This window comes from Eriocheir sinensis, unplaced genomic scaffold (assembly GCF_024679095.1).
Source record: "Eriocheir sinensis breed Jianghai 21 unplaced genomic scaffold, ASM2467909v1 Scaffold328, whole genome shotgun sequence".
Lineage (NCBI taxonomy): Eukaryota > Metazoa > Arthropoda > Malacostraca > Decapoda > Varunidae > Eriocheir > Eriocheir sinensis.
In genome coordinates, this window is record NW_026111641.1 from 267,894 (window position 1) to 280,353 (window position 12,460).

Consider the following 12,460-nt stretch of genomic DNA (forward strand, 5'->3'; position numbering starts at 1 on the left):
TGAGGGAATGAATGGTCTTCCACCCACTTCCAGGGCACGGAAATGGAGGATACAACGGCAAGGGAGTTGATTGTCTTTATCTCCTGATCCTGCTGATGCCTCTGTGCAAGAAGCATTATGTGCAGGATTACTGGCGTAATGACACTCTTTGCCACCCTCTGTACGGGAAGTATATGACTCGTGACAGATTTTTGTTGTTGCTCGGTTTTCTGAACTTTAGTAACAGGGAAAATTCTAACGACAATGGCCCGCTTAGGAAAGTGAATGAAATAATTTCAATGATCGTTGCACGGTATCAGAAATATTTCCATCCCTTTCAAAAGCTGGTTATTGACGAGTCACTTGTCCTGCACAAGGGTCGCCTCTCCTTCAAGCAGTACATTCCGACAAAAAGACATCGCTTTGGCATTAAACTTTTTGTTCTTTGCGACTGTGATACAGGAATCGTGCTTGACGTGCTTGTGTATGCAGGCGCACAGACTGATATACCAACTGTCAGTAAGAAAGATCCTAGGGAAAGTCTGGTGCCGTCGTCTGTAAGATGATGGCACCATACTCGGTAAGGGTCATATTCTTTACACAGACAATTGGTATACCAGCCCTGCTTTGTGTCAGTTCCTGCACGACAACAACACGGGATCTTGTGGAACCGTACGGCGGAACAGAAAGTTTATGCCAAAGTTCGACGTACAAAGACCATAGTTGACGACCCCAGCAAACCAGCCAATGATGACACGACGCACCTGAGGCAGGAAGAAGGACATGTACACTCAAAAGAAAAGGCTGGCAAGTTACTGGCCTTGAGATGGAGCGACAAGCGTGACGTCCACCTTCTCTACCGTCCACACAGGAGCTATGGCATACACTGGCAAACGCCACTGGGGGACGAGGAAGGAGATTTGGAAGCCAGATGTAGTTCACGACTACACTATGAATATGAGGATGGTGGACAAGTGTGACGGCCAGATCACAGGCATTGAGTGTGAGAAGGTCTACCAGATGGCAAGTCAAGTTGTTCTTCCATCTGATAGACATGACTATGCTCAATGCCTACAACATGTGGCTTGCCACACATGAGCCAACACCCACCAAGAAGATCATGTTGCGTCAGTTTGTCTATAACACAGCCATGCAGCTCCTCGAGAAGTACGGCGAGCTAACCTCGGCCACTATGGGTCGCCGTCCAGCTCAGCTACTCTACCGACTGCAACCCTCAAACCGCCACACACCTGTATACACCGAGATAGTTAACGGGAGGAGGGTCAGCAAACAGTGCTATGTATGTAAGCACGACCAGGCGCCCACAAAAACGCACAAGGATCACCATCATGTGCAAGGAATGCAACGTTCCCTTGTGCGTGGGAGATTGCTATGAGGCCTTCCACAACCTTGTAAACTTTTAGGATTTATCCTACAATGTGTGTGTGTGTGTGTGTGTGTGTGTGTGTGTGTGTGTGTGTGTGTGTGTGTGTGTGCTCCATATCATCTCTCTCTCTCTCTCTCCTCTCTCTCATCTCTCTCAATCCATCCAATCCATCCCTAATAACCTGTTTATTATTATTAATTACTATTATCATTATTTTTATGATTATTATTATTAATATTGTTGTTGTTGTTATTGTTGTTGTTGTTATATTTTTATTATTATTATTATTATTATTATTATTATTATTATTATTATTATTATTATTATTATTATTATTATTATTATTATTATTATTATTATTATTATTATTATTATTATTATTGTCATTATTATTATTATTATTATTATTATTATTATTATTATTATTATTATTATTATTATTATTATTATTATTATTATTATTATTATTATTATTATTATTATTATTGTTATTATTATTATTATTATTATTATTATTATTATTATTATTATTATTATTATTATTATTATTATTATTATTATTATTATTATTATTATTATTATTATTATTATTATTATTATTATTATTATTATTATTATTATTATTATTATTATTATTATTATTATTATTATTATTATTATTATTATTATTATTATTATTATTATTATTATTATTATTATTATTATTATTATTATTATTATTATTATTATTATTATTATTATTATTATTATTATTATTATTATTATTATTATTATTATTATTATTATTATTATTATTATTATTATTATTATTATTATTATTATTATTATTATTATTATTATTATTATTATTATTATTATTATTATTATTATTATTATTATTATTATTATTAATATTATTATTATTATTATTATTATTATTATTATTATTATTATTATTATTATTATTATTATTATTATTATTATTATTATTATTATTATTATTATTATTATTATTATTATTATTATATATAAATATATATATATATATATATATATATATATATATATATATATATATATATATATATATATATATATATATATATATATATATATATATATATATATATATATATATATATATATATATATATATATATATATATATATATATATATATATATATATATATATATATATATATATATATATATATATATATTATACAAAACCACGCTGATCAAACGTGACAAAAGATAAATAAAAGTCAGTATCAAATGTTGCCATTTTATTTAGATACGCCCTCACATCCTCACATCCTGGGCTGGGCCTTCCTTGGCTTTCGGGGTTGAAGTGGAGTTGCTGGACAAGTCCGAAATGGTGTACCAAACAATGGAAAAGGTAATAATAAGTAAAATACAAATTTACTATATATTTTATTTTATTTACAACTCCGGAGAGTTTGCCCTATTCCTAGGGTACCAGTGTGGAGTCTGGGTCCCCACGTCTCTTTTCTTCGAGTCCTGGGAGGAAACGGGAGTCAGGGTCCCCACGTCTCTTGTCTTGGATTCCTGGGAAGAAACGGGAAAGAAACAAATGAATTTACAAAATATGAGGGGAAACATACAGATAGGAAAAAGGGGTTGATAAATCACACATACACTGATATGGGAGAGAGAGAGAGAGAGAGAGAGAGAGAGAGAGAGAGAGAGAGAGAGAGAGAGAGAGAGAGGAGGGAGGGAGGGAAGGAAGGAGGGAGGGAGGGAGGGAGGGAGGGAGGAAGGAAGGAAGAGAGAGAGAGAGAGAGAGAGAGAGAGAGAGAGAGAGAGAGAGAGAGAGAGAGAGAGAGAGAGAGAGAGAGAGAAAATCAGGGAAGGGAGGGGAGGAAAGGGGATGGGAGGCATGGAAAGAGGGAGGGAGGAAGAGAGGGAAGGAGGGGAGGGTAGGAGGAGAGAGAGAGAGAGAGAGAGAGAGAGAGAGAGAGAGAGAGAGAGAGAGAGAGAGACAGACAGACATGAATGTACGTGTATTGTGACATGAATTCACTCACGGTCCGCTGCTGCTGGTTCTACCCAGTTATCAGCCAGACGTTAGAATGATGTCTTCTGTGTGTGTGTGTGTGTGTGTGTTTGTTTTGAATGATACTTTACTAAGACCACAAAACAATCTTACCATAAAAGCAAATGATCTTCGAAGGCGTGGGACATCCTCCGGTGCTGGTGGCTGAGGTGGAAGGGGTGGAGTGGCAGCCCTCCTTGGTCGGGCGGCAGCTCTCCTCGGTGGGGCTCGTGGAGGAGGCATGAGCTCTCCGTCAGACTGATGAAATGAAATGAATTTAGCATAAAGATGTAAAAATGAATTTGTAATCTTTCCTACAATATTTCGTGGATGACATGGATGAATGTTTGAGAGTATATACATAGTGTTGGCGCGCGCACGCACACACACTTACTTTGGTCTGTTTCCCCTCCATGGTTCCTTGAACTTCCTTCCGGGGTCAGTGGTTGTGAGCGACTAATTGCTGGTAAATGGTAATGCGTCATCTCGCAACAGGCGACAACTGGCAACAAAAAACGAGAGAGAGAGAGAGAGAGAGAGAGAGAGAGAGAGAGAGAGAGAGAGAGAGAGAGAGAGAGAGAGAGAGAGAGAGAGAGAGAGAGAGAGAGAGAACTTGCTAGGTGTCTGCGGAGGTTTAGGCTATCATACGGATGATAAGCGCTTGTTTCAAATTTCCCTTCCCCCCCAACACACACACACACACACACACACACACACACACACACACATGCGCAGAGAGAGAGAGAGTTTATTATATATTTCATTTTATTTTGGCCTTTACCGACAAGTTTTACTCGTCTCACCCCTGGGGGATCTTCGAAGTAGCTGTTTCAATGGAGAGGGGTTTAGTTTTACCAGGGGTGGGCCGCTTCCCTCTCTTCCTCAGCTATACTTCTACCCAGAAATGTACAAGTTAGAATCCTCCAGCTTCATAACTTGTACCTTCCTTGCCCTCAATTTTTCTTCTTTCCTTGCGTCTTTTGATTTCTTTCCTCTTCTTTCTTCTTTTTGTTTTTGTCTTTTTAGGTACTGAGAAGTACTTCTTCTATCATGTTTTTCTGCCATTTCCATGCCGACTGCTCCAAGGTGTTCATGGAGGGTCCTTGTATATCCAAAGTTGAATTTTGTAATTGCCTTTCCAACAAGATAGTTCATTCTTACACTGTGGAAGAATCTGGTCTTCGGTGCCATTGTCCATATGAGTGCATTTAGGCTTTCATTAGCATTTTGCGTGAAGCCACTGCACCTTGACAGGAGTTCGTCTGTGATAAATCTTTTGTACACCTGCAACAGCTCCTCCTTTATGTCTTCTCTTATGGGGTGGCCAACTTTCTGCTGATGAATACCAGCAGGTATATCTTTATTCTCATGAATAAGTCTGTTATAAAAGCACCAAGTATCCTCGCCTTCAGGGCACATGTGATGAGCAGGATTGTTATCTGTGCTGGCGCAGTGTTCTAATGTTGCCAGTACTGCCTTCTCTCTCTCTCTGCCATACGAGGGTACCTCGCTTCCACCCTCCCCTCCCATGTAGATAACGCGAGGGAGCATAGGCCTATACACACACACACACAAACACACACACACACTACTTCTTCTTTTGGTGCCTGCTCCTGGAGAGAGAGAGAGAGAGAGAGAGAGAGAGAGAGAGAGAGAGAGAGAGAGAGAGAGAGAGAGAGAGAGTGTTGAAACGAAAGTAAGATTTGATGAAATTGCAACATAGCCGCGGTAGCTCAGTCGGTATAATGCTCACTTTCGCCTGGGAAGCTCGTAGTTCGATTCCTTCCTGGTCAGTGTAGGCGGATATCTGGTAGTCATTTCAGAGCACAATACATCACTGAGCTATGTACAGCGGCTAATTTTCATAATATCACACAAGATATGAAGCTACATTAGTAATATTTTCCTTTCTATTCTTTCGTTGTGGATGACATACCACAAAAAACGACTCAAGCCTGTTCATTTGGTGGTAAACTATTTTTTGCTCTCTCTTTTTTCTTTCTTTATTTTTTACATTCTGATTTACACCATGGACAAAGAACACACACACACACACACACACACACACACACACACACACACACACACACACACACACACACACACACACACACACACACACACACACTTCTTTCCTCTAAAATAAAGAACACAAGCTACTCATAAAAAACGAGAAAAGGAATAAACAAAGTACTCCCAAGGGTGCCCTTCGTGGTCAAACTCAGACCTAATTACCTTCCCCTAGTCCCACAGGGCAATCAGACGGGCGAGGGGCCTTTCACAACGCCGTCTCCAAAAAGAAATGCAAGGATACAAATGCAGGAATTTTTCGGACAGTAAAAAAAAAATAATAATGAATGGGTCCCCCACACACACACAAATATCTTTTGAATCTTGCCATGGCTTATTAGTCGTTAGAATTGTATGAATAATGAGAGAGAGAGAGAGAGAGAGAGAGAGAGAGAGAGAGAGAGAGAGAGAGAGAGAGAGAGAGAGAGAGGTTCAGCTAAACCCTTGGGAGCAAGGCGAGAAGGTTGAGGTTCCGAGGACTGTCACCAGATGTCAGGACCTCTCATGAGGAATATATTTATTTATCCTTATTTACGTCTCCCTCAAAACGGGCTCGTTTTCTTTAGACCACCTGTCGAACGCCTACGGAGAGTTACTGGCGCGCTGTAATTTATACGTATTATTAAGTGATTAATAAAGTACTTTAGTAGAGGTAAATATTTTTGGAGGCTGCAGAAACTGATGACGAGTGCGTTGATATGTGTTATATAATGATTTGCGTTAGTGATATTTTTCAAAATTAACTCGCTTAGAGGGAGCATTCAGAATCAAGGCCCTCGCTGCTAAAGGGTTAAGTTATGTGTTTTGACACACCAAGCTTTGATTACTGGCCGTCCACCGTATTTGAGAGAATTATTCCACGAAATACAGCCAGGTGAAGGCATTAACACTCGCCGAGCCACTTCTGGAATCACACTTCATGGTACTCTTCACATGTTGGATTGCGCGCTTTCAGTTCTGCCGCCCCAAGACTGTACAATAAGCTCCCTCCTGACATTACAAGAACAAAGGAATTCTATCCTCTGACTGCTATGATATGGAAACATTTACAATCAACATGGCATTTAAGTTGTGATCAATATTGAAAATTTAATGAATTAAAATATGTGGGTCCTGCAGAGCGCTTCGGCGGAAGTGGGACCAGATAAATAAGAAACACAAGTAACAAGTAACAATAAATAAATCCGAGCAATCTGGTACCGGTACCGTACCGTTTAGCTGGTACCGTTAGTAGTGGTACTGGTACCTGTCCACCCCTACAGCAGAGTCCTCCTCCTCGACACTGACTCGCTCCTCCTCCACGTCTGTCAGGGACATTTTTCCTCTTTTCCACGCTGGGGCTGTTTTCCAAGAGTCCCTCCACGACCCCAGGTGAGACATTAAGGCTGCTCTGGTACTGTGAATAGTGGAAATAAGGAGAAACAGTCAACACTCGTCTCGATGAACAGTTTTTCTTTTTGCCGCTGTTAGCCTTGTTGAAGGGACGCATTATTAGTGGTCTGGGAAGCTGCTGCAGGCGGCACATCACGGTATAAAGAGTAGAAATGAGGAGAAACACTCATGCCTCACAAGGGGGATCAGTTTTGCTTCCTGGCGCTCAGATATTGGCTTTAATGGAGCACTTGTGATGGCCGGCTGGGAGGTGTCAAGGCTACAGGAACCATCCTGCCAGGCTGGAAATATTGAAAATAAGGAGAAGTAGTCAGGGTTTTGCCTAACCTAACCTGGGTAATGTGTAGGAGGAGTAGGCATGGTCTGTGAAGCACAAGGGGCATATATTCTATATTGTTCATACCTCAGTGTATTCAGATTGATCTATTGAGTATCGGAAATGGTCTAGAAAATATGTTCAAATTGGAATAACAACATATGTAACTGAAGTGCAATCAGTCCCCCCTCACGGCTCGGCACTCACTGAGTTAGGGGTCGAGGAAGTGAGGACGACACGATTGAGTATTGCCTAGATGTGTGTGTTGTCAGGTTAGGGTGGGGGGGAACTCGAACCCCACCCCCCAGTTAGCTGTTAGGTATGTTAGGTTTGGTTATGGTAGGTTGGAGGGGTTGAGAGAGGGCAAAGCCCCCTGTTAGCTGTTAGGTTACAAGTCGGGGTTGGTTCAGTTTAAAAGCAATTTGTGACACTTGAGAGAGAGAGAAACCTCACACGCTCACTCACATAGGCGGAGTGGGCTACAGGGAACTGTAGTATTCCTGATATATGTACCCTCCTAAAAGTAGGTTTTTTGCTGGTTTGGGCATATTCTGTGTCCTGAAAATAATATGCCTACTCCTGCTACATTTTTACCCCTGAGCTGAGGACAGGGCTAGAGTATGGATCTTGAGGTGGTTTGGGCACGTGAAGAGACGGGGGAGGGTGAGCCTCTGGGTGTTAGGGTGGAGGTGCCAGGTTGCCGCCCACCAGGCAGGCCAAATAGGAGCTGAGTCCAGTGCCGAGTGAGGAGGTTGAGGTGGTTTGGGCACGCCAAAAGGAGGAGGGGATAATATTCACGAGAGGGTAGCCGGTTAAGACTCGTTTTAGGTCCGTGCCAGTATCTCATTACCTACCTTATGAAACATCAGTATCTCTTCATATATCTTTTCTTCAATCCTTCAACAGTCATGGAAACGCTTTGAAAATCCAATTCAAGGACTTTTTTTTACTCCTGAAATAGGGGATAATGTTTACGAAAGCAGCTGGTGTTGCGAGAAATACCTCCTCGCTGAAATAAGTCACATATACATGTGGGGGAGGGGTCCATATATATGAAGAGATAATGATGTTTCATAAAGTAGATTATGAGATACTGGCACGCACCTAAAACGAATCTTTACCGGGTAGCCACCTCTGGCAAAGGTAATACTTAGAACATGGATTCTTTTTTGGTCCCTGAATGCAGTGTAGTAACAAGTGACTTCCGGAAAATAGAAGGCGGGTCGGGTGGGGCGTAGTCCCCTGTTAAGGGGGTCAAGGGGGACCAAGCCCACCATTAAGTAGGTTATGTTAGGTTAGGTTTGATTAATTTAAATTTATTCGGCATGCGGTGTTGGCCGGCAGAAATATGCAGTGCATGGCGGGACAGAGCAGCAGCGGGGGTGGTCTACTTTGCAGGCCGGTGTTGCGAGAAATACCTCCTCGCAGAAATAAGTCGCTCTGCTGTCCACCACGCATGCGTGCTGGGGAAATACACAGCAGGAAAAACATTAATTTGTTTGGTTTTGTTCTAGTTTGTCCACTTGTGATCTTTAACCCTGTAGCAGCGATGGGCCAAATTTGTGGCTTTACCGTGTAGCAGCAATGGGCCAAGTTTGTGGCTTTACCATCTAGCAGCGATGGGCCAAATTTGTGGCTTTACCGTGTAGCAGCGATGGGCCAAGTTTGTGGCTTTACCATGTAGCAGCGACGTGCCAAATTTGTGCCATGATTTAACCCCCCCAAAATAGATGATACATAATCTGCTCACAAATGCTTTTATATATATTATGAAATGGTTTGTGTGAGGGGTGATTTTTTCTCATTTTTCTCGCTTGGGGGGGACCATTAAGAAACATGATCCATGCTGCTACCGGGTTAAGAGTGGCAGGGATGGAATAAATCATGATTTTTCTAAAAAGAAAAAAAAAAAGATTTATATGAATTAAATCGAATTAGTTATTCAAATTGATGTTTTTTATTTAAATGATTTTTATTGCAATAATCTTTGTTTGTTTCCACTTGTTATTTGTTTCAGTCTTATGAGGCCATTTTCTTGTATTAAACTTGGCAATGTTAAATGAAACCATAGTTTAATATACATTACCCAGGATGAGTTTTTCACTTAAAAATCATAAGTAGGACTAATAATTTTTTTTTTATGCATTTGAATATTTTCTTGTTAGAGATGGCAATGATTCACTGGTGCCTGACCTACTACAGGACCAGTACAGGATCAGTGCAGGACAATTAGACTTGATACTTTTCCTGTATAACTCATTCACATGTTGTTCCTTCTGATATATATATATAGATATATATATATATATATATATATATATAGATATATTTATATATATATATATATATATATATATATATATATATATATATATATATATATATATATATATATATATATATATTACATATTATATTTCTCTTTTCTTTATCCCAGTATGGTATGTCTACACATACGTCTTCGTGGTGAAGTGAAGCTACTGCATATATATATCAGTGGTGGGCACCAATCACATTTTTGCTGTTCCGATCCCCGATCATCCAATCAGTTTGGGCAACTGATCCAATTCCGATCATTTTTTTTTAAGTACTGCTGTTCCAGTCACCATTCCGATCATCTGATCATTAAAACTTATAATAATTACTATTATTTTTTTAAATAATAATTACAAGAAACACCTATTTTAGACATTCTTTAAGTAATAATTACAAATAAGTAATAACTTAATTATTTGCTTATAAGAACATAAGAACATAAGAACATAGGGAAACTGCAAGAGGCCGAGTGGCCTACACAGGGCAGCTTCAGAATCCCCCCCACTACTCACGATGGGTGAGGTGTAGTTTCAGGTGTTACAGGTAGAGGCTTGATCCTCGTTTACCTTTGGTACGGGCGTACGCACCAGTACCCTGTCTCCTTACTGCACCCACACCTCACTGCCACCTGTCATCCTCGTCCATGTAGCTATCCAGTCTACTCTTAAAACAAGCTATCGTCCCTGCACTAACTATGTGATTGCTGAGTCTGTTCCATTCCCCCCCCACCCTATTACTAAACCAATGCTTGCCTATATCTCTCCTAAATCTATATTTTTGTAATTTAAATCCATTACTGCGTGTTCTATCCCGCTGGCTAATTCTCAGTACTGTACTTATATCGCCTTTGTTGTAACCCTTGACCCATTTGAATACTTCTATCAGATCTCCCCGCACTCTTCGTCTTTCTAGTGAATGTAAGTTTAGATGTTTCAGCCTATTTTGATATGGGAGGTTCCTCAGCCCCTGAATCATCTTGGTCATCCTCCTCTGAGCTGATTCTAGCAAGTTGATGTCCATTCTGTAGTGTGGGCACCAAAACTGGACAGCATAATCAAAGTGTGGCCTAACTAACGCCAAATAGAGTCTGAGGATGACCTCTGCACTCCTGTTGGTTACCGTCCTGTTAATAAAGCCTAATACCCTGTTAGCCCTATTCCTTGCACTAATGCATTGCTCCCTTAGTTTTAGGTCAGAGTTCACTAACACTCCCAAATCCCTTTCACACTCTGATCTGCCTATCGCTGTGGAGTCTAAACTATGCCCGTGTAATGGGTTGCGTGTTCCTACACTAAGCACGCTACACTTGGTGATGTTAAAATTCATCTGCCATTTTTCTGACCAAGCTGACAGTTTGTTGAGATCCTCCTGCAGTGCTCTAGCATCCTCCCCTGTCCTAATAGTGCGTCCTATTTTGGTGTCATCTGCAAATTTACCTATGTCACTAGTTATCCCATTGTCTATGTCATTGATGTAGATAATGAATAGAAGCGGGCCTAAAACTGACCCTTGAAGAACCCCACTGGTAACATTACCCCATTCGGATTTTTTACCGTTAATGGTAACCCTCTGTTTCCTGTCACTAATCCATGCCTTAATCCAGTCAAATACCTTCCCTCTTATCCCATGAGCCCTGACTTTATTCAACAGTCTCTGGTGAGGTACCTTATCGAAGGCCTTACTAAAATCAAGATAAACTATGTCATAGCTCTCATCATTGTCAGCTGCCTCGTATACTCTATTGTAAAAGGATAAAAGACTAGTGAGGCACGATTTGCCTTTAATAAACCCATGCTGTGAGTTGTGAATTAAATTATGTCTGTCAATATGGTCCCTAATACTATCAGCTATTATTGACTCAAGCACTTTACCTATAACTGACGTCAAACTAATCGGTCTATAGTTTTCCATAGAAGATTTGTCACCCTTCTTAAATATTGGAATAACGTGTGCCTGCCTCCATGAAACAGGCACCCCCCTGTGTCTGGCGACTTCCTAAATACTTCCGTTAACTGCCCACTGATTTCAGTTTCACATTCCTTTATTACCCTGGGGAAAAGTTCATCTGGCTCTGGCGCCTTGGTGACTTTAAGTCTTTCTATCTGTCTAATCACGAGCTCCCTACTCATGTTGATGTCGGTTAATCCTTCTACCTCTTCTCCCCTGTAGATCTGTTCTCCCTGAGGTATATCATCTAATCTTTCTTTGGTAAATACAGTTAAGAAATATCTATTTAATGCCTCGCTCATTTCCTCATCTCTATCAATCAGTGTTTCTCCTGACTTAAGCGGCCCTATCCTATCCCTAACCTTGGTCTTATAAAGCTGAAAGAAGCCCTTTGGATTGGCCTTTGCTTCCCTGGCAATTCTAATCTCATAATTACGTTTTGCCATACCCGTGTTCTTTTTCACTGTTCTGGCTAAATCGTTGTAACTATCCCTTAGGTGAGTTTCTCCCCTTTTGATTCTAACCTATAGTTACTAGACTATATAGATAACTAGACTCCTGCTTCGTCCCTCCACACTAAGCCATAGAGTTTTTAACACTTAATAAATAGTTATAGAGTTGTTCATGTTACTCTGTTGCCTTTGAAGTTAATAAATAGTGAATAATTGTTGATGAGGAGGTAAATATTGTTAGGCCCGCCACCTGCCCCAGTGTTCTTCCCGCGGCCATTTTAAGGTTCCTCGCGCAGTGCTGGGAGAAAAGGGCACAAATGTCTGAATAAGTGAAGATAATTGTGACTTTATTCTAGGTTAGAAAATCACGTAACACTGAAAAGGAAGGTGTGTGAATAAGAAGAAGGGAGGAACGAGAGGAGGAGGACCTGATACAAAGCGTTGCGGGTCAAAAGAAGAAGAAGAAGAACCACACCCTCTGCACCATGGCCAGCACCGCACCAACTCCTGCCCACACACACACCGCCTCCATGGGCAGCACTGCACCAACTCCTGCCCACACAC

The 12,460-nt window shown here is 40.4% G+C and overlaps 1 long non-coding RNA gene across 1 annotated transcript; it reads right to left on the minus strand.

Moving 5' to 3' along the window:
- Nucleotides 1-2,783: 2,783 nt before the first annotated feature.
- On the minus strand, nt 2,784-4,080 carry LOC126991719 (uncharacterized). The gene is made up of 3 exons (XR_007745780.1): nt 3,798-4,080; nt 3,518-3,661; nt 2,784-2,916 (listed from the first exon to the last, which is right to left on the minus strand). It is a non-coding gene; the product is annotated as an uncharacterized LOC126991719 (long non-coding RNA).
- Nucleotides 4,081-12,460: the final 8,380 nt, after the last annotated feature.